The 19,431-nt window shown below is 36.1% G+C and overlaps 1 long non-coding RNA gene across 4 annotated transcripts in view; it reads right to left on the minus strand.

Annotated features, from left to right (window-relative positions):
* Nucleotides 1–19,431, minus strand: part of LOC144243790 (uncharacterized) — a 537,988-nt gene that overhangs the window by 75,169 nt on the left and 443,388 nt on the right. For all 4 annotated transcript variants that reach the window (XR_013338774.1, XR_013338772.1, XR_013338773.1 and 1 more), the window contains one exon: nucleotides 17,867–17,909. This is a non-coding gene — a long non-coding RNA (uncharacterized LOC144243790). The remainder of the gene's footprint in view (nucleotides 1–17,866; nucleotides 17,910–19,431) is intronic.

The raw sequence follows: 19,431 nt of genomic DNA on the forward strand, positions 1-19,431 counted from the left end.
AGAGGCTTCTTTGCTCCACACTGTGGGGGAAAGATACAACTGTAGATGGGTCTAAGGCAGAAGTCTTTCTTACCTAGGTCTAAATAAAATCACTTAATCTACAGACTTCCAGTTATAAAACAAGTCCATCACAGGGATGTAAAATAAAAATAAAATAAAATAAAATCACTTAATGTAACTCAGGCATAGAATAAATATATAAAACATAATACATGTAAAACATGACTTCAAGTGGGATGAATTCCAGTGTGATTTAATTGCTATTATAGCAAATGTTTAAGAATAATAGGAATACAATTGAATACAATTGATTCTGGTTAAGGACCTTGTATTCTACAAAGTTGCTAAACTAACTGACTAGTTTTAGTAGTCTTTCTTTCTTTCTTTCTCTCTCTCTCTCTCTCTCTCTCTCTCTCTCTCTCTCTCTTTCTTTCTTTCTTTCTTTCTTTCTTTCTTTCTCTTTCTTTCTTTCTTTCTTTCTTTCCCTTCCTTCCTTCCTTCCTTCCTTTTCTTTCCTTCTTTCTTGATTTGTGTTTTGCTATATTCTTTAGGATTTTTCTACACAGACCATAATGTCTTCTGAAAATGAACCCAATTTGAATTATTTTCTACTTGTCTTAAATCACTGTTTAGAACTTCTGATACAATTTAGGTCATTGGTTAGAAACATTTATTCTTTTCTATTATAGATATTTACTGCTGCAAATTTCTGTTTAGGTATCACATCCTGAAAACTTTAATATGCTGTGCTTTCATCTTCATTCCACTTAGTCTAAAACAGTTTCTAATTTCCCTTTTGATTTCTTCTTTGACCAATGGGTCATGCTTCCTTTTATAGATTGTACTTTGGGTATCATACCTAATACAGTGTACAGTTTTATGTTTTACATTTAGGTTTATGATTATTCTGAGTAAGTTTTTGTATAATGTATGAAGCAGGCGTTGAAGTTATCTTTTCTACAAATGGATGCCCAATGAGTCCAAGACTGTTTGTTAAAAAAACTATCCTTTCTACATGAAAATTGCCTTTGAACCTCTGTAAAATCAGTTAAACTATACTTTTATGGTCTTTTCTGCACCCACTATTCTGGTCCGTTGACCTTTGTGCCTATTTTTTCACCAAAATCACACTGTCTTATTGAAGATTTGTAAGTCATGAAATCAAGGAGCATGAGTTCTCCAACTTTTCCTTCCTTTTCAGGATATTTTCTGGGTTATTCTAGTTCTTTCTCTTTTTGTATAAATTTAAAAATCATCTTATTGGTATCTAGATAAAACTTTTCTGGGATTTTGACTAGGATTGTGTTGAATAAATCACTGAATTTCCCTCTTAACAATACTATGTCTTCCAAACCATGAAACGTATATATCTCTCTACTTATGTAGATCTTTGAATATTTTTTCATCAGTGCTTTTTGTAGTTCACAGTACAAAGATTCCAAATACATTCCTTTAGATTTGTATATAGATGTCTCAGTTTTTTGTGCTATTTTAAATGGTATTCCTAGCTTTCTGTAATCTTTCAGTATGGCTCAGCCTGGTTCTTTCTGATGATTCTTCCTGGCCTGCCATGGTTTCTTCAGATTTCTGTAGATTTTTAAATTACTCTTTGTACAGCTCCTTTTCCTTTCCTTTCCTCTCCTCTCCTCTCTTCTCCTCTCCTTTCTTTCTCTTTCTTTCTTTCTCTCTTTCTTTTTTTTTTTTTTTTTTTTTCTTTTTTTTTTTTTTTTTTTTTTTTTCCTTGCAGGCATGAGAGCGAGCCAGGGAGGGGCAGAGGGAGAGGGATTCTTAAGCAGGCTCCATGCCACACAGAGAACCCAATGCAGAGCTCAATCTCATGACCTGACCGGAGCCTCAATTAAAGAGTCAGCCATTTAACCACTGAGCCACCCAGGCACCCCTGTGCAGCTCTTTTTTCTTCAGTCCCCTGAGCTCCCCAATTTCTCAAATCTGTCTTTTGAACTCAGATCCTGCAGGCTCTTTTTTGTTCTCTCTCCCAGTAGAGTAGCCTAGAAAATCCCTCTAGGCAGTAAACCGGGGCACAGAGCACTCATACAGGTTGGTTCCCATCCTGAAGAGATTGCCTATTGAAAAATCACTGTTTTATATATTTTCATCCTTGTTATTGTTTAAGGCAGGAGGGTAAATCTAGTCTCTGATACTCCACCGTGGCTGGAAACAGAATTCTCCACCACAGCTTTCCAATGAATTAAATGTAATAATATAGTATAAACTTTCCTCTCTGCCTCTATGGCAGGCACACTGAACTTTATTCAATCTTTTATATATATTGAGGTAATACTCAAAGGGTCCTTGTACATAGGCTTTCCTTTGCTCAAAAGGCTTTTTCCTCCTATTGTTTGCTGAATTCCTACTCATCCTTCAGATTACAATGCAGGCATTGCTGTTTTCAGCAAAAGCATTCTCTGACTTCCCTAAATTGTCAAATCTTGTTATATACTCTCATAACACGCCTTCATAACATTTACCTCATTTCTAACTTTACATTTATTGTATAACAACTTGATGTGTGTCTGTTTCCTTATCTAAACTATAACGCACATTGGGCTCATGACTGTCTTTGCCTATCACTTTATCCAAAGTACCTGGCACATAGTAGGTGGTCATCAAATATTTATGGAATAGAGAAGCCAATTGACATTATTTCCATATTTGTCTTTTGTGACAATTTCATTCCTTCTTATATTTCCTTTTAGATGTAAGGTACCAGTAATGATAGATTTTCTCCCATAAAATTAAAATTTTCTGTATCTCACCCAAGCAAAAATAACAAAAGGACAACTTCTCTATCAAAACTGTAACAACATTTACTATTTAGAGACAACGAATTTAAATCTTATTGTTAAATAAACTACTGATAGGAGAATTCTGCAACCAATTAGTGCTCTTAAGTTGCCATTTGCTCATCACAGATGCAATAAAGCCCAACTTGGCTCAACCACGCAGACAGAAACTGACTCATGAGAGATATCAGATTTCCTTGCTTCCATTTTGTTTTCATCTTTCTAGTTTATTTGGAAACTCATAAAAACCATACGATGAGTTTTCACATAACACCCATGGTAGTTCTCTGGTGACTTTTTTTTTGTCCCCTATAGTTTGAGGTTTTATTTTAGGTCTGTGGTTCTGGTATCACAAACATCCCAAAGAAATATTCTTGCACTGGAGTTTACAGGCGAGGTAGATGAGAAATCTGATGGCTAATTGGTTTTTATGCTGTGGTTCTATCACTTCCATTTCAAGCCCATTGAAAATGTACCGGTTAATGCCAAAAACTGACATATTTGGTAGGAGGAGTTGTTACTTTTATTGAAACAGTTGCCACAGTACCAGTAGATATTTTCTGTAGTTGCAGAAAGAACACAAAAATCGATTTTGTTATAACTCAGACTCTCCCTCTAAAGTTAGTCATTACTATTTTTCCACTTAAATGGAGACATATTTTATTACAATCATCCTTAAATATAGCAAATGCTTCCAAAGTTAAAAATAAAATTTGAGATCTACTGAGAATTAGATATAAAAGATTTTCCTTCCCTTTGCTTTTGTTTCACTATCTTAAAAAAATCTGAGAAATGATTGCTACTTACCTCTCCAGCAGAAAAAAATTATGAGGATTATTAAAATAATGTATGTAAATTACTTTGCTGTCAGAAGTCCTGCATACCTGTGTAACACATTACACTGCTAAAAACTCACATTAGTAGACTTTAAATTTTATCTTAATGCTCAAATAAGTAATTCCCATATATAGCTCAGTGTATTGGCCCTGATTTTTCATTTTAAGTAGACAGGTGCTGCTTTAATTTGAATGGACACAGACTTAAAATTACCCCTGTGAAAAAGCATTGTTGTTTTAATATTACTGATATTAAATATCATTAGCAGCTTGTTCTCGGGGTGCCTGGATGGCTCAGTAAGAGCATGTGACTCTTGATCTCCAGGTCATTAATTTGAGTCCCACGCTGGGTATAGAGATTACTTTAAAAAATATTAAAAAAAAAAAAAAAAGGAGCATGTTCTCATTTCCATGAGACTTCTACCTGTTTTGAATGCAGTACCCTTATTTATTTAATAATTCTGACCTCCTGATAGAGACACAGCATGATTTAACATGATGTTACATGATGTAACACTGTAAAATATCTGGGTTTTGGAGTCAAACATACCTGTATTCACATTCCACCTTTACCATACATTCACTCTATGACCTAGAGCAACTTCTTTTTTTTTTTTTTTTTTTTTTTCTGGCCTATGTTCTCTTCGTGTCAAATGCGTGAAAATCCTGTAGGGTTTCTGAGGATTAGTGACCTTCATGTGAAACAGTATAAATAGGATGCTCATGGAGTGGGAGTTAACATTTTTACTGAAAATTGTACTATGCATGCAGCAAGGTAATGTGGCATTAATAAGAAAACGTAAATTAAGAAAACACAACCAATATTTGTAGATAAATTACTGTGTTTGGTCACCATCTGATTTATAAGCATCGTTTTATGTAATTCTCACAAAACCGTAATGATATTTTATTCCTCATTTTGCACATATGGACACTGAGGCTACATGAATTAAAGTAATTTGCTCTCAGTGGGTCTGGGATTTGAATTTAGATTTGTGGGATGGATTTCCAACTCTGCATAACATGCCTTACTTCTGAAATTGACTGCATCATCTTTTATTTGAGTTACTTTTTTCAATAAATGATACATGGGATTATCTGTACTTAGGTATCTCTTTTTTTTCATTTACTGAGGTTTTCTTTCATTTATTTGTTTCCTTTTGCATCATTTTAACAGCTTTGGGGGAATGAAGTAACCTTGTGGGTTTGGCTGAATAGGTAAATGAAAGATTGCTCTTCAACCTTCTTATGTCTATAAGCATTTTTTTCTATAATATTGACCATTTATGCATTACCAAAAGTTATCACCAAAGTTATAAAGAGGAGGAAAATATAAAAATATTTTCAGTATTTCCCACTGAAAATACATGGTGATTTACAATTTCCATTGGAAAAGTTGGAGAAAAAGCAACTGCTCCATTTCCCTTCTTGAAGAGAAGACTCCTTTCTAGTGTTAGAACACACACCTAGTTAGATCATATCTAATATTTATGAACTTCTGCATGTCACTTCTCCTTCTAAAACAGTAATTTATAATTGTAAACCACTTGATAGATAAGAAGGCCATTGAAGCCTTATAGCCTTGCTACAGTTTTATTATAAATGACTGAATTTAAAAAGAGCACAGGACACAGAAGAGGGCAAATGCCACCTGGAATATTCTGTAGAGGTTTCATGATTTATATTCTACATCTCTTCTCAACAAGTTTATAGACTCAATCATGCTTAAACAAAAAAAAAAGTATAAGAAGGAAGTCATAGGAAGATTGCCTAATTTTAACATTATTTTAATTGTAACTAACACAATACATGAGCATGTCAAAAAGATCATTTTATTCCCAAAGATTTATTAATGAAAGTAACATCCCTGCCTTCTCTCTATTTAGTCCTGTCCTTAAGACACAATAAAACATTTAACTCTTTAGATGTTCTCTTCTGGAATTTATCTCCAGATTTTTAAGTAATATATTTGTCATATCTTGATTTATATATTTTGATATTTTTAAATTCCTTTTTTAAAATTTTTTTTAATGTTTTATTTGTTTTTGAGAGAGAGAGTGTGTGTGTATGTGTGTGTGTGTGTGTGTGTGTGTGTGTGTGTGAGAGGGGGAGGGTGAGAGAGAGAGGGAGATATGTGTGTGTGTGTGTGTGTGTGTGTGTGTGTGTGAGCAGGGGAGGGTCAGAGAGAGAGGTAGACACAGAATCTGAAGACAGGCTCCAGGCTCTGACCTAGCTGTCAGCACAGAGCCCCACACGGGGCTCGAACTCACGAACCATGAGACATGACCCGAGCTAAAGTCGGACGCTTATCCTACTGAGCCATCCAGGCACCCCTAAATTCCTTTTTGATACATGAGAACTTGGATCACTTATACCAACCCTCATCTTTCTTCCCATTCTTATTATTATACTAACAGCAATATTTTAATTCAATTAATCCATGTTTACATCATCATGGCCACATAAAAGTCATTTATTTCACAGGGATTCACTTTTTGCACAGCTCTTTGTTTTATTAATAGTCTTTAATTACTTTATAGTAATTAAAGTATACTTTAGGTCTATTCTAGGTCTATTTGTCACAACTACCTATGTAATAATTTTTCAAATACACCAATATTGGATTTTTTTTCATGTTCTCCCCTCTGCCACACCATATACCTCATTTTCCCTAACACCTTCCCTTCCAGCCTCAAGAGGAGAGTACTTGGTCACTTTTTAAAATTTTTAAATAACTCTTTAAGTTTATTTATTTACTTTGAGAGAGGGAGAGAGAGTGCAAGCAGGGAAGGGGCAGAGAGAGATGCAGAGGGAGAGTTCCAAGCAGGCTCCATGGGGTTCGCACCGAGCCCAACATGGGGCTTGAGCCACAAAACTGTGAGATCATAACCTGAGCCAAAATCAAGACTTGGATGCTTAACCAACTGAGCCACCAAGTGGCTCAGTGGTCATGTTAAATAATTAACCATATGTGGGGTGCCTGGGTGGCTCAGTTGGTTAAGCTTTGGACTTTGGCTCAGGTCATAATCACCTGGCTCATGAATTCCAGCCCCTCATAGGGCTCTGTGCTGACAGCTCAGAGCCTGAAGCATCCTTCAATTCTGTGTCTCCCTCTCTCTCTGACCCTCCCCTGCTCATGCTCTCTCTGTCTCTGTCTCTGTCTCTCTCTCAAAAATAAATAAACATTAAAAAAAATTAACCATGTGTCTGTAGGCTACAGAAGAATGGGGCCAATGTCTATGTGGGTTTCCTTTACATTCCCAACACCTAGCGTAGCACTTGGCATAAAGCATATTATATACTAAGTATGTATTTGCAAAACAAAGGGATAAATAGTGTGGTTTTTACACATATACTTTAAAGAGAGAGGGGAAGCTAAATAACTGACGAGTCATCACAAATCTTTAAATGATCTCAGTATGGAACCATTAAGCAGAAAGTGTATAAAAAATGGTTTCACAATTTTCCTCTCTTCCCTATTATTGTCAAGGAGGTTAACTGCTCTTTGAAGGAGGGTTTGTCCCCCACTCTGGCTAAATCCAACTCTCTCCTAGTTTTTCAATCTAATTAAAATTCCTTAAAGGCTAATCTAAAATAGTCTCTGAGTAGCAAAATGGCTCGTGCATTATGTTCTATCTTCAACCACAAGTTTCAGTCCCTGACAGTCAGGAGCCTCCTTTCCAGGCTGAAGGAGCCTAGGAAGTACAAAGAGCAGAGAAACATGGGGAGCAGAGCAGGTGGTCTTTGGTGGATCCACCACTTGTGCTTTTCTGCCCCACATCACTGACAACCTGGGTTCTTCCAACTCTGCTATTTCCAAAGCAAATATTTCAAACTATCAGTAGCTGTAACTCTCGTATGACATTGTAAACTCAGCCAACTCATAAAACATAAATATGGATTTGTCTACATCCTATTGATAAAGGGCTTGCAGCATTACACAGAATTCAGGTGCTGAGATTAGATTTAGAGCTTGCCCTTGGAGTGAGACTAGAAGAGGAAAAAGTTTGGCTGAGCTCAAAATAAACGGACATGAAACGTGGACACGCAGGACTTGACCTGTCCTCGCTGTGGCCGCCCTGCCCACTCATTATGAATTGATTTCTAACACACCAGATTCCCTTCCTTTTTCTTCCTTTACCGATGACAGTACACGGAAACTGTGTGTGAGGAGGCCTTGGGGATCCTGGGACATTGCTTTACTGTAGAAAAAGAAGGCATTTTCCCTGAATCTTAAGTTTCAGATTCTTCCCCTAAGCCGTACTGTAATTAAACAGCTTGTGTGCTGCTTCATAAAACATATGGGAAACCATCACTCGTTTTATTTAGGACAGGGTGCTGCTGCAGGAGGATCTGTCAAGCCTTTGTCTAAGGCTTTACTTATGAACAGAAATTCATTGGCAAATGTCAGGTGACAGAAGAGAAGGTTAGTCATAAAATCGAATGCAGTGCAAATTTGAGGACATTTAACATGGCAAATATTGTCCTCTGCACATGAATTATAAACCAACAAAGAATCTCTCAGGATGGAGAAAGGAAGTGTTCTCCTTATCTAAGAGAGTTCTGAGAAGGTGGCACGTGAAACTCTCTGGCACTGAAATGTGCTGTGAGCCAGGAAAATTAAAGATGCTGCCTTTGGTAACTCTTTTTGGCCCCGATGTCCCTTGAGTCAATCTCTTTGTCTCTGTCATGTCTCCAGAGGTGCATGAACATGAGTGCAAGTTGAAGCTAAATCCGATTTGGAGCAGAGAAGCAAACTTCCAAGCCGCTGTCAGAAATAACCCTTAAACCCTTCCCGATCTCCCAGTAACACTGGATTTTAGCATCTAGACTTAGTAACAAATACTTCCAAGAGCACGAATGGAGCAACATTGTTTCATATGGAAGACAAAAGAATGTGAAACCCAGGAACCCAGGAACCCACTCTTGAGTTGCCATTATTTAACCTAAGTTCTCCCTGCAAACTAACTGTTCCCATTAACAATTTCAGTGAAAGCCTAGTTTTCCTCTAGTCAAAATGGACCACACTCACCCATACTCTCAATTAACATTTACACTCGGGTCCCAACACACACTTTAAGAACTGAAAGTGTAGACGAATGTTCAGTATTTAGATTTGTCTTTCTAAAGAAAATACCAGTATCCCAAAGTCTTATTCTAGATGAGAGGCAATGATAGCGTAAAAAGGAATTTAGGGTTAACCATTTGAAAAGATTTTAATTCTGTTACATAAAGCTTTATCTTTCCCTGATAAAGAAAAACATATTTTTATTCATCCTGTTGTTAATAACAACGCTTTCTGAACATGCAGGATACTGACATATCCTTTATCCCTCCTCCTATTTTAATGTTAATGATGTCTCTTATCACTTAAGAAATTGATTCCTCACAGTCACTGAACTTGCTCTTCTCTCTGCCCCAGAAACTCTTCACTCAGATCCCTTAACAAGACTCACGGTATCTCTTCAAACTGATACATGGATCCCTGTTTTAAATGTTACCTTTCTTAGAGAAATTTCCCTGTACACTATTCCCATTGCACATCACTTTCCCCCCTCCTTATGTTATTTTAATTTACTTTATAACACATACAATGCCTAAAATCACACTACATATTACAAACTTTATTACTTTTATTTTTAAATTATATTGATGGTCTATTTGATTTATTACTGTCTTCACCCATAAAATATAAAAGCTTGACAACAGAGATTTTCCTTTTGCTCACTTCTGTGCTTACGGTGCTTAGCATACTCCTAGGCACATAGTAGGTACTCAACAAATGTTTGTTGAAAGATGTTTTTGAGTGAATCCATGCATTATTGAAACAACAAGATAAAGCACAAATGTTTTCCAAGGCATAGAATCCCCAACTCTAGGCTTCTTCATAACTTTTCAATCCCAGCTTCCAACCATCTACATATGCATCCTATGTTTCAGCCCAATTGAATTACTTGTCATTAACTATATACTGTGGAATAACTCTTTGCACATGAGGCTCACTTCTTGTGGAGCGCTACCATTCAATTTCAAATGTCATTTACTGTGTGAAAATATTTTCAACTCTCCTGAAGTCTCTCCTTATGTTCTCATAGCACATAATATAACCTTCTATCACACTATTTATCAGATACTAGCATAATTATTTGCTATATAAGTGTCATGGCTTGGGGCGTCTGGTTGGCTCAGTCAGTTAAGCATCTGACTCTTGATTTCAGCTCATGATTTCACAGTTCCGTGAGTTTGAGCCCCACTTTGGCCTTGTGCTGACAGCACAGAACCTGATTAGAATTCTGTCTCCCTCTCTATCTGACCCTCCCCTGCTCTCTCTCGCGCGCTCTCTCTCTCTCGCTTTCTCTCTCTCTCTGTCTTTCAAAAATAAATAAGTAAACTTAAAAAAATCTTATTTAAAAAAAGAAAAACTGTCATGACTTTTTATACCCTGAGCCTTGCAAAGTGCCTGGTATGTAATTAATAGTCCATACATGCTTGCTGAATAAGTAAATCCTATAAATTCAACAACAGTCTGATTTCTACCACCAAATAATAATTTCATAATGTATGATTCCTTTTCAAATTCTGTTTTTTATTATATAAAAACACTTCAGTCTTTTCTAGGCTAAGTAAGTATAAATGATCGAATGAGCAAAACAGAATCCTGGTCATGTCACCTGGAGAAGGCTGGGAGATGACATTTAATAATATTCAAACACTTGTAAGGAACAAAGCTAGGCAACCTTAATATTTCCACTTGAAACCTCCAATGGAGAATAGACTAGGATTTTTATAAGCGCTTTCTTTAGGTAAGCCTCTTATTAAAACGTGTGGATTAGAGACTTATAAATTGTATTTCTAAGAAAGGGTGTGGAGTCTTATTCTCTGTGAATTGTTAAAGATATATTAGACAGGTATCTCTTTGAGAGGCACACATAAACTAAAGGATGTTTTGGCAGCCTGTATTCTATGAAATCAATTTCCCTAAGACCAACAAATCAGCTTCACAAGAGAAATTACTACAGTTAGGAATACATACGCCCATAAGAGTCAGAAGAACTTCAGCTTTTTTTTTTAATGTGCACTATTTTATGATGGGTAAAGTTCACATTTACATTTGGGAATCTTTGGGAAAAAAAGAAACCAAAAACCATTAAAATTATTTTCCTCTAAAGGAGGAAAACCAAAATGAAAGTAACATTTCCATGAAGGGTTTAGAGATCAGGTACTACACGTAGAATTACAATGAACAAGAAATCTCTAATAATTTTTATTAATATTCTTTTAAAACCATTTTTAATCTTCATCCCTTGGATAATAGAAAAACTCTTCTCTTCAAACTGATTTACATACTCTGGGTTCTTGCAAATCTGAGTGAAGGGACATCTTAAAAATAACACTGAAGCTTTGACAGGGCTATTATATTATTATCTATTTCCTTTAAATATTAAAGATTATCCAATCTGCCTTTGGGAGTGTGGGAGAAAAAACAGATGAAAAGGAAATCTCGCAAATAAGAACTTTATAGATATGAGTTCTCCCAACTTCTGCCTTCTCTTAATATGCCATAGAGAATCTATGTGGGGCCAAGCACCTGGCCCTTCAAACACTCAGAGAATGTTAGCCATTATTATTGGTTAGCATTGTAGAGAATGACTGATAAGAAAAACCAAAACTCTGTTTCTTTGACAGTCCTTCTACTCAGCTGCCCAGCTTCCCTCACATGTTGGAATTCTTCCCCTTTACTCATCTTTAGTGCATTTCCTGAATGGAAATGCCCATAACAGAGTTTCTACAGGGCTTCATAAGAGGAAGAAGGAAACACTCCTCTGTTTCATGGCTCAGAAGGATCTATACTCGCCTTCAGTCATGGCTCCAGGTAAGAAAGAAAAGACTTAAGGAGAGAAACTCACTCTGGAGTGGAGATGAGGCTAGTAATCAAAGCTACTGAAGATTTTCTCACCCACAAGGTTGAAATCTTTTCTCAATTCAGAAACATAATTGAAATTTATTTCCTTTCCAATAGTGATGCTTTGTTTTTTAGAGAAACAAGACACCAAAGAGTCTATTTTCAGGGAGAACATGAACATATAGCAAGGAAACACCATGATTGTTGGATCTATGTTTGCTTTTGAGAACAATTTAATTTTTCCAATGCTTGTCAAAGTCATAGATGACACTTTAATCCATCCAGTGTTTAAAAAATTACATTCTGCTACCTGAGTTTTTCCCATTTCCTTGTATTCACTTACTTAGTTTGAAAACTAACCTCTATATGGTTCTTTGTATCTTCACTATATCTACTTCTCAGTGTTCACTTACACCTGAAAAATGGATTGAAATTGACCATGGACAGTGCTCTGATATTTTTAAAGGAGAAACAAACAAGTAGCAGGATAAGAGATCATTCTGACAGGATGCCCCATTCTACTTTGAACCCACACTTAGAACTTTCATGTGTGTCCATTTTGTGTTTTGGTATATTGTACATCAAATATCTTGAAAAGTTCATAATGGTTTAGGAAATTTTTCTTTTCTTCCTTAAATGAGGAGAAAGAAAGAAAGAAAGAAAGAAAGAAAGAAAGAAAGAAAGAAAGAAAGACAGAAAGAGAGAAGGAAGGGAAGGAGGTGGGAGGGAAGGAAGGAAGGAAAGAGGGAAGGAAAGAAGAAAGGAAGAAAAAAGAAAGAACAGAAAAAGAAGGAAAAGAATTGCATCAAGACTATCCTTTCCTACACCAGACACAAAAATAAACTCAAAATGGATGGAGGACCTGAATGTGAGACAGGAAACCATGAAAACCCTAGAGGAGAAAGCAGGAAACAACCTCCTTGACCTCAACTGCAGCAATTTCTTACTTGACACATCCCCAAAGGCAAGGGAATCAAGAGCAAAAATGAACTACTGGGACCTCATCAAGATAAAAAGCTTCTGCATGGCAAAGGAAACAATCCATAAAACTAAAAGGCAACCAATGGAATGGAAAAAGATAGTTGCAAATGACATATCAGATAAAAGGCTGGTATCCAGAATCTATAAGGAACTCACCAAACTCCACACCTGAAAAACAAATAATCCAGTCAAGAAATGGGCAGAAGACATGAACAGACTCTTCTCCAAAGAGGACATACAGATGGCCAACAGACACATCAAATGTCACTCACCGTCAGGGAAATACAAATCAAAACCACACTGAGTTACCACCTCACGCTGGTCAGAGTGGCGAAAATGAACAAATCAGGAGACTATAGATGCTGGCGAAGATTTGGAGAAGCGGGCACCCTCCTACACTGTTGGTGGGAATGTAACCTGGTGCAGCCCCTCTGGAAAACAGTGTGAGGGTTCCTCAAAAAATTAACAATAGAACTCCCCTATGACCCAGCAATAGCACTGCTAGGAATTTACCCAAGGGATACAGGAGTGCTGATGCATAGGGGCACATGTACCCCAATGTTCACAGCAGCACTCACAGCAACAGCCAAATCATGGAAAGAGCCTAAGTGTCCATCAACTGATGAATGGATCAAGATGTGATTTATCTATACAATGGAACACTACATGGCAATGAGAAAGAATGAAATCTGGCCATGTGTAGCAATGTGGATGGAATTCAAGGGTGTTATGCTGAGTGAAATAAGCCTGGCAGAGAAAGACAGATACCATTTCCTAAGACTTAAAACCTTAGGAAAATAGCAATAATGGGAGACTTGTAGCAGAATGAGATATTTCTTTTAGAAGATTACTACTCTGAGGGTGAAAACATGATTTGGGTTTAGGGCACATTGAATTTGAGAAGGTATACTTGTTGAATTTAAGGAGCTTGAATATACAGATTGTACCATTCAGTAAAAAAAATTGGAATCAGTGAGGTAAAATAAATACCTTTCATTTGTCAGAATCTAAGGAATTCAAATCAGATAGAATCACAGCACACTCAGCTATTAAGTGTTTCCATATACATGATTCAGTGCCATGCATTTGTATAATTACTGAGAAAGTAAAATGTCTTCTCTGAAGCTGTTTATGAATAAACTGTAGATTATTGTTATTAAAAAAAGAATATCCTTTCATGAAAAATGTGGACTTTTATTTTTTTTAAATAATCTGCTTATCAACAGGAAACAAACAAACAAGAAACTCCAAAACAGAAAGCCAGAGGAAGTGTCTGTAGCTTCATAATTAAATCTCTGTGCAGTCCTATGAAACTTCTAAGTTGACTTATGAGATGACACCCCTGAGTAATAAGCCCAACTTTCTATATAAGTTTTGTTCATATGTTTACCTGCTCACCACCCTAAAGGAATGAGATTTCACTCCACAAAATATTTTTAGAGGCTTTTTTTTATTAGTTATGAAAAGATGATAAGATTTTGACTATTTCTCCACAACTAAAACATTTTGATAAAACTGAAAACTTCAGATAGTACTTTGAATGCTTTATTTTCCTGCACCCAAAGTCTGCATATAGGAGTGAGACAGAAACTGTCAGTAGGCATGCCCTCCCTGATCACACCATCATACAAGGAAATACATCCCCATTTTAAAGTTTCCAACTACACTGTTTCAAACTGTTGGCTCTTTCTTACTATTCAATCCTACTCTGCCTGTTTATCTTGTCTTTGGTTTTAACTTTGATTAGCGGTGCAGCTCTCATCTTATTCTGATAGGACTGAACCACCTCTGAAGAATAGTGAGTCAGAAAGATGAGGTCTGTAATGCGTTGGTGCCCTATTGCAGAGAGATCTGTGGCAACTGTTTTCATCAACGGAGGTTTTGTCAAGTGATTTAAGGTCCTTCGTTCAGTCTTCTTTCTGGGGAACTATGGGGTAGTAATGATGATGGTTATAATTACACATCTTCAGGCAGAGTGCTAATAGAGCCACTGTCTTTTATATCCACGAAATTGGTTCTTACAGGAATAGGAAAGTCCCAGCCTCCCACTCACTAACACTGTATTCACATGAGAGATTCTACTCCAGTCTCCTTGTTATCCTCACTCATCTCTCTTTGCACCAAATTACTGGGGATGATTAACAAACACAGCCATGGAAACTGGGCCAACAGCTCTGCAGTCTGCATTGTGAATTGAAATGGTACGAGAGATGGTGTGTTACATAGGCACAACTGGAAAAACTTGGAATTCTTTGGGGAAAGAAGGAGGCAGAAAGTAGAGAAACTTATATGTTCCATTTCATAAAGCGTAAAGCACAGTAAAATAAAAATTCCCTTCTCCTCTGTCAAGTAAGATAAATAATTTCAAATTCTCTTGATGGAACAAGGTACAATGTGTTGATTTCACTGCAAAACCATGACATTGTCGAGTTTGCATTAAATATGAGGAGGCAAAGATAAATGGATGGGAAAGCATACATTTAGAAGTTAGACTTTCATCTGTAAAACCTGATGAAAAACAAACTTACCCACTGGGCATTTGGAAGGTATTCATTAAATATCATAGAACTCGTCCTCACATACATTTAAAGAAAAAGAAATTAAACTAAATGTGACTTTAAAACTACCTTTCCCTATAACCCACAAAGGTAGGAAAGTAAGTGAAATCAAAATTCCCTACATCCCCCACCCATTGTCACTTTGGCAATAATTTGTAGTAATTCTGCTATTATTTACATGTCCTCTCTGAAATAAAGTCTATCTAAAGAACCCAGTATGTCGCTCTGGCTCCATGAAAAGCTTTCTAGAATAGAAAACAATGGACATATTGTCAACACTAGAATGCTATTTTAAAATATATAAAAGTATTGGAAAGAGTTCAGAGAACATCAGAAAGAAGGGTTTGACTTTCTGCATGAAAAAAGATTAAAAGAGTATGTATAGCACGGCTATGCAATAACTAAGTAGGAACATGATAACTGCCTGCAAATCTCTTAGGGGTATGAACACAAAGAAGTGGGGTGTTCGGTGGCCTGAAAGAGAAGACTCAGATTCATGAGTCCAGTTTGTCTCTTTCATTTTAATCCTAATGGGACTGAGAATTTTACAGTGTTACAACATTGAGGCAGGATTTTCCAATCAAAGAAGTGTACATATTTTTTTTGGAGGGGGGAGTGTATTATTTGGGGACTTGTTAAAACTAGATCTTAAAGGAGGAGAAGCTACGTACATAATTGCTAGTCACATCTGCAACTAATTAGAATGATAATTGTGTCATGTTAATGGTGTAATAAATGTAACTTACACAAATTGTTAAGGACCAAGAGAGGGAACCAACCCTGGCTTAGCACACTTTGTAAACTACATTAGAGTTGCTGTGATTTAAAGAATATCACCAATACATTTAAAGCAATATACTTGGAAAAAAAGAGGAATAAAAAATGAAAGTTAAACAAGCTGTCAGTCAATTGTAGTCAGATTAAACCTAAACCCTTGAGAAGATCATGATGTCATTAGCCAGAAATGTAGTGCTACCAAAGTAATACTCATTTTTAAATAAATAGGTTTCTATGTCTTATTGCACAGAGGAATATAATTCTATATTACCCAACATCATCTACATGAACTGAAAACATATTATCCTTGTGCTTCTGAGGAAGATATTCTAACCTGCCAACCAGACTTTGAGAAATGTTTTCTTCAACATCACCACTTAGCTAAATTAAGTACTTGATACAAAAAGTGTAGTTGAATACACAGCTACGACACAGTGATTGTTTTTTTTCCTCTTCCTGTGTAATGTACACAATAGAGGAAAGGGTAACACTATATAGGAAAAACACAATGTTCAATAACTACTCCGTTGCCCATCTCTTTTCAGTGTAAACAAGGTAAATTTCCTTTCCTAGCCGTGCCATTATAACACCAGTGTATTTTTCTCTTACTCTCACTCAGCATTTTCTTTCACTTTGTGTTAGAAAGTAGAGTAAATCATTTAACTTGTACTTCTTGTAGTCCTGTTCTCAAAATAGTTAAAATATACGTAGATTCAAATCTTCCTTTGAAAAGACAATTTTAACTGGCAAAGAGTAACTAACTTACCTTGGATAGAATTACTTTTGTCTTAAGAGCTTGGCATGTCACCTACCAGAAAATCCATGCCAGGGAATGCCAGCCACACCTACCTTTGAGACGGCCTTAAGAAACATACGCACTTATTTCCCAAACCCCACCATGTTTGATAAGTCAATATCAATGATGACTATGTAAAGACATTTTTGTGTCAGGATAAAAAGGTAGAGAGCATCGATTGTCAATGAAATTTTGAAAAATACGGCCACATTTCAATAATCCAAAAGTACCATACAGAAAGTATCTTCTCATCAAAACAGTTCAGATTTAAATTCATAGTGAATTAATTACAGAAGAATTATATAGTATGTGCATATTTAATAATTGTCAGTGACAAGAACCTGCATACTTATAGATATGGACTATAAAGTGTCACAAAAATAAAATTTGGCTCGTGGATTACAGTTTGTGGCTGATATTTTTCCAAAATTGAAAATTTTCTCATATTTCATTTTTAATAAAATTGAAATTTGATATATATTATTTGTTCAGCAATAAAAATTCTTGTAACAAATACTTCCAAGTTAAGAGAAGTGAACTGAGTTACTTTTCCTTAAAAAGGATATCCCTTTGGCTTATAAATCCCATTTTATGTATGTGACATTATCATTTGTCCCTGTTTACATTTTAAATTTTTCTAAGCCTTGCCCACATGCTGCATTCATTTGTGCCCTTTATTTAGCCCTTAATTTCAGAAGATGAAAACTTTAAAATATAAAACCATGTATAACCCAGCCATGTGCCGTACACCGGTGATTCCTCCTTAACCTAGATTTTCTTTTCATTAGCATTACTGCACATTCAGATCCCTAGGTGACTTAGTTCACTGCTGACTATTTTACATAGGTAAACACTTATCAACAAATGCCAACAATAGGAATCTAAATGATTTTTGAGTGAGCAGCAAGCCTCCATTGTTAGTAAGTATTGATAGGCTCACTCTTTTCCCAGTAGAAAGACAACTGCTCCTGGGAACAAAAGTGATTCAGACAGAACTGGGCTCAAGTGGAGAACACTGTGGGTTCTTCAGGTCTGGCGGAGCCCACCCACCTACAAACTGTTAGGACATTCATTCCTCTTTTATTATTGTTACTCTAACCAGTAGAGAGTTGGAACTAAACTACCACGTACGCCACTCGAAAAGAGATCTGTGACAAGGAGATGTACAGTCGGGTTCTGAGATGGCATCTCCATCTCCTGCTCTCTCTTACCTCTCCTGGCGTCCTCCACTAGACGGATTCAAGTTGCCTCTACCTGTAAGCAAGCAGAGGCAGGCAACATCATGCCTTTGGCATCAAGTACAGAAAGAACAAAACAAATTAAAATGCTTTAAAATGTTTTTGAACTTTCATAAAGATTTTAAAGAGTTTGCTTGAAAGATGTAATTTTTAAAGTCGTTTCCCTTTTTTTTTTTTTTTTTTTTTGGTAGGAGATAGATAGGAAAGAATAACTCATGGGAGAAAAATATTCATTTGCTAAACAATTGAGTACCAACAACAAGCCCCAGGCACTACAGGCGTTATAGATAATGAAGATACAATAACTAAAATATCCCATTTCACTAGCAAAGTCTTCAAGTGCCCTTGGTGCAGGCTATAAAGGGATTATCTTGTATTTCAGCTGGATTTTTCTGTGTGGTTCTAATGGTTAAAAGTATATCTAGAGATAAACTCTATAATTTAAAAGGAAATGATCTCAAGCCTTTTAAAAAATATGTTGAGAAGAGACATTTAGATTTGATATTAATTTGGGGGTAACACCAATCTATATTCACGTAAAGGAAGGTAAAGCAGTATTTAAGCATCTATTTGCAAAATATACATGTATGTATACTCACATAAAAGCACATACATACATATATGTTTATATTTCAGCTAAGATCCACTTAACTTTGCATAGGTTTCAAATGTTAATTATGACATGTTTCTATATAAGATGTGGGTGATCTAAGATGTGGGTGATTCCTTTCATTCTCTAGACTCTAAAGAAGCAAAAAACAGAACAACAACAACAACACACACACACACACACACACACACACACATGCACCCAAACATCAAAATCCAAGAAAATGACCCTCAAAACCCAAATCTGACAAAATATATGAAAAAGGAAAAAAAAAAAAAAAACCAGACCAAACCAACCATGAGTGTTTCAAGCCAAATGTCTATGAGGATACAATTATTCTCATATGCTAGATGGGAGGTTGAGTAGGGTTGAGGAAATCTTTTTCAGCCCAAAGCTAGGCAAGGGGGAGAGAGCAGTGGAAGAAGGAAGAAGGAGCAGTGTAAATTATGTTGCAAGAGGAATACAAAATGTGAATCGATTCACAACAAATTTATAGAGTGATCTTGCCCCATCACTCTAATCTCTCTGCCTTGGTTTCCTCTTCTATAAAATGAGGGGGGCTCTAGATAACTAGTATGTGCCATAAATTATATTGAGTACCTACTGACAGGAGGCATTGGTGTGTAGAAAACAGTTTCATATACACTATTCATTTAATCTTGGTCTTATATTAATCCTGTAAAAAAATATTACAATATTATTTCACATGAATGAAATAAGAACTCAGCAGGATTTAGGGAGTTTGGTAAAATTCTAAATGCTCTCTAGATTCTCTTCCAGATGCTAAAAATTATCTTTTATTTACAATTCTAAGGGAGACAGACACAGGATCAAAGCATAATATGTATAATTACCACGTGGAAACTGTTCTTTTCCTACTCTCTCTTCCATTTCTTTCAATGGGGACCAAAAAAAGAACTTTGGATTG

This window comes from Crocuta crocuta, unplaced genomic scaffold, assembly GCF_008692635.1.
Source record: "Crocuta crocuta isolate KB4526 unplaced genomic scaffold, BGI_CrCroc_1.0 scaffold448, whole genome shotgun sequence".
NCBI lineage: Eukaryota > Metazoa > Chordata > Mammalia > Carnivora > Hyaenidae > Crocuta > Crocuta crocuta.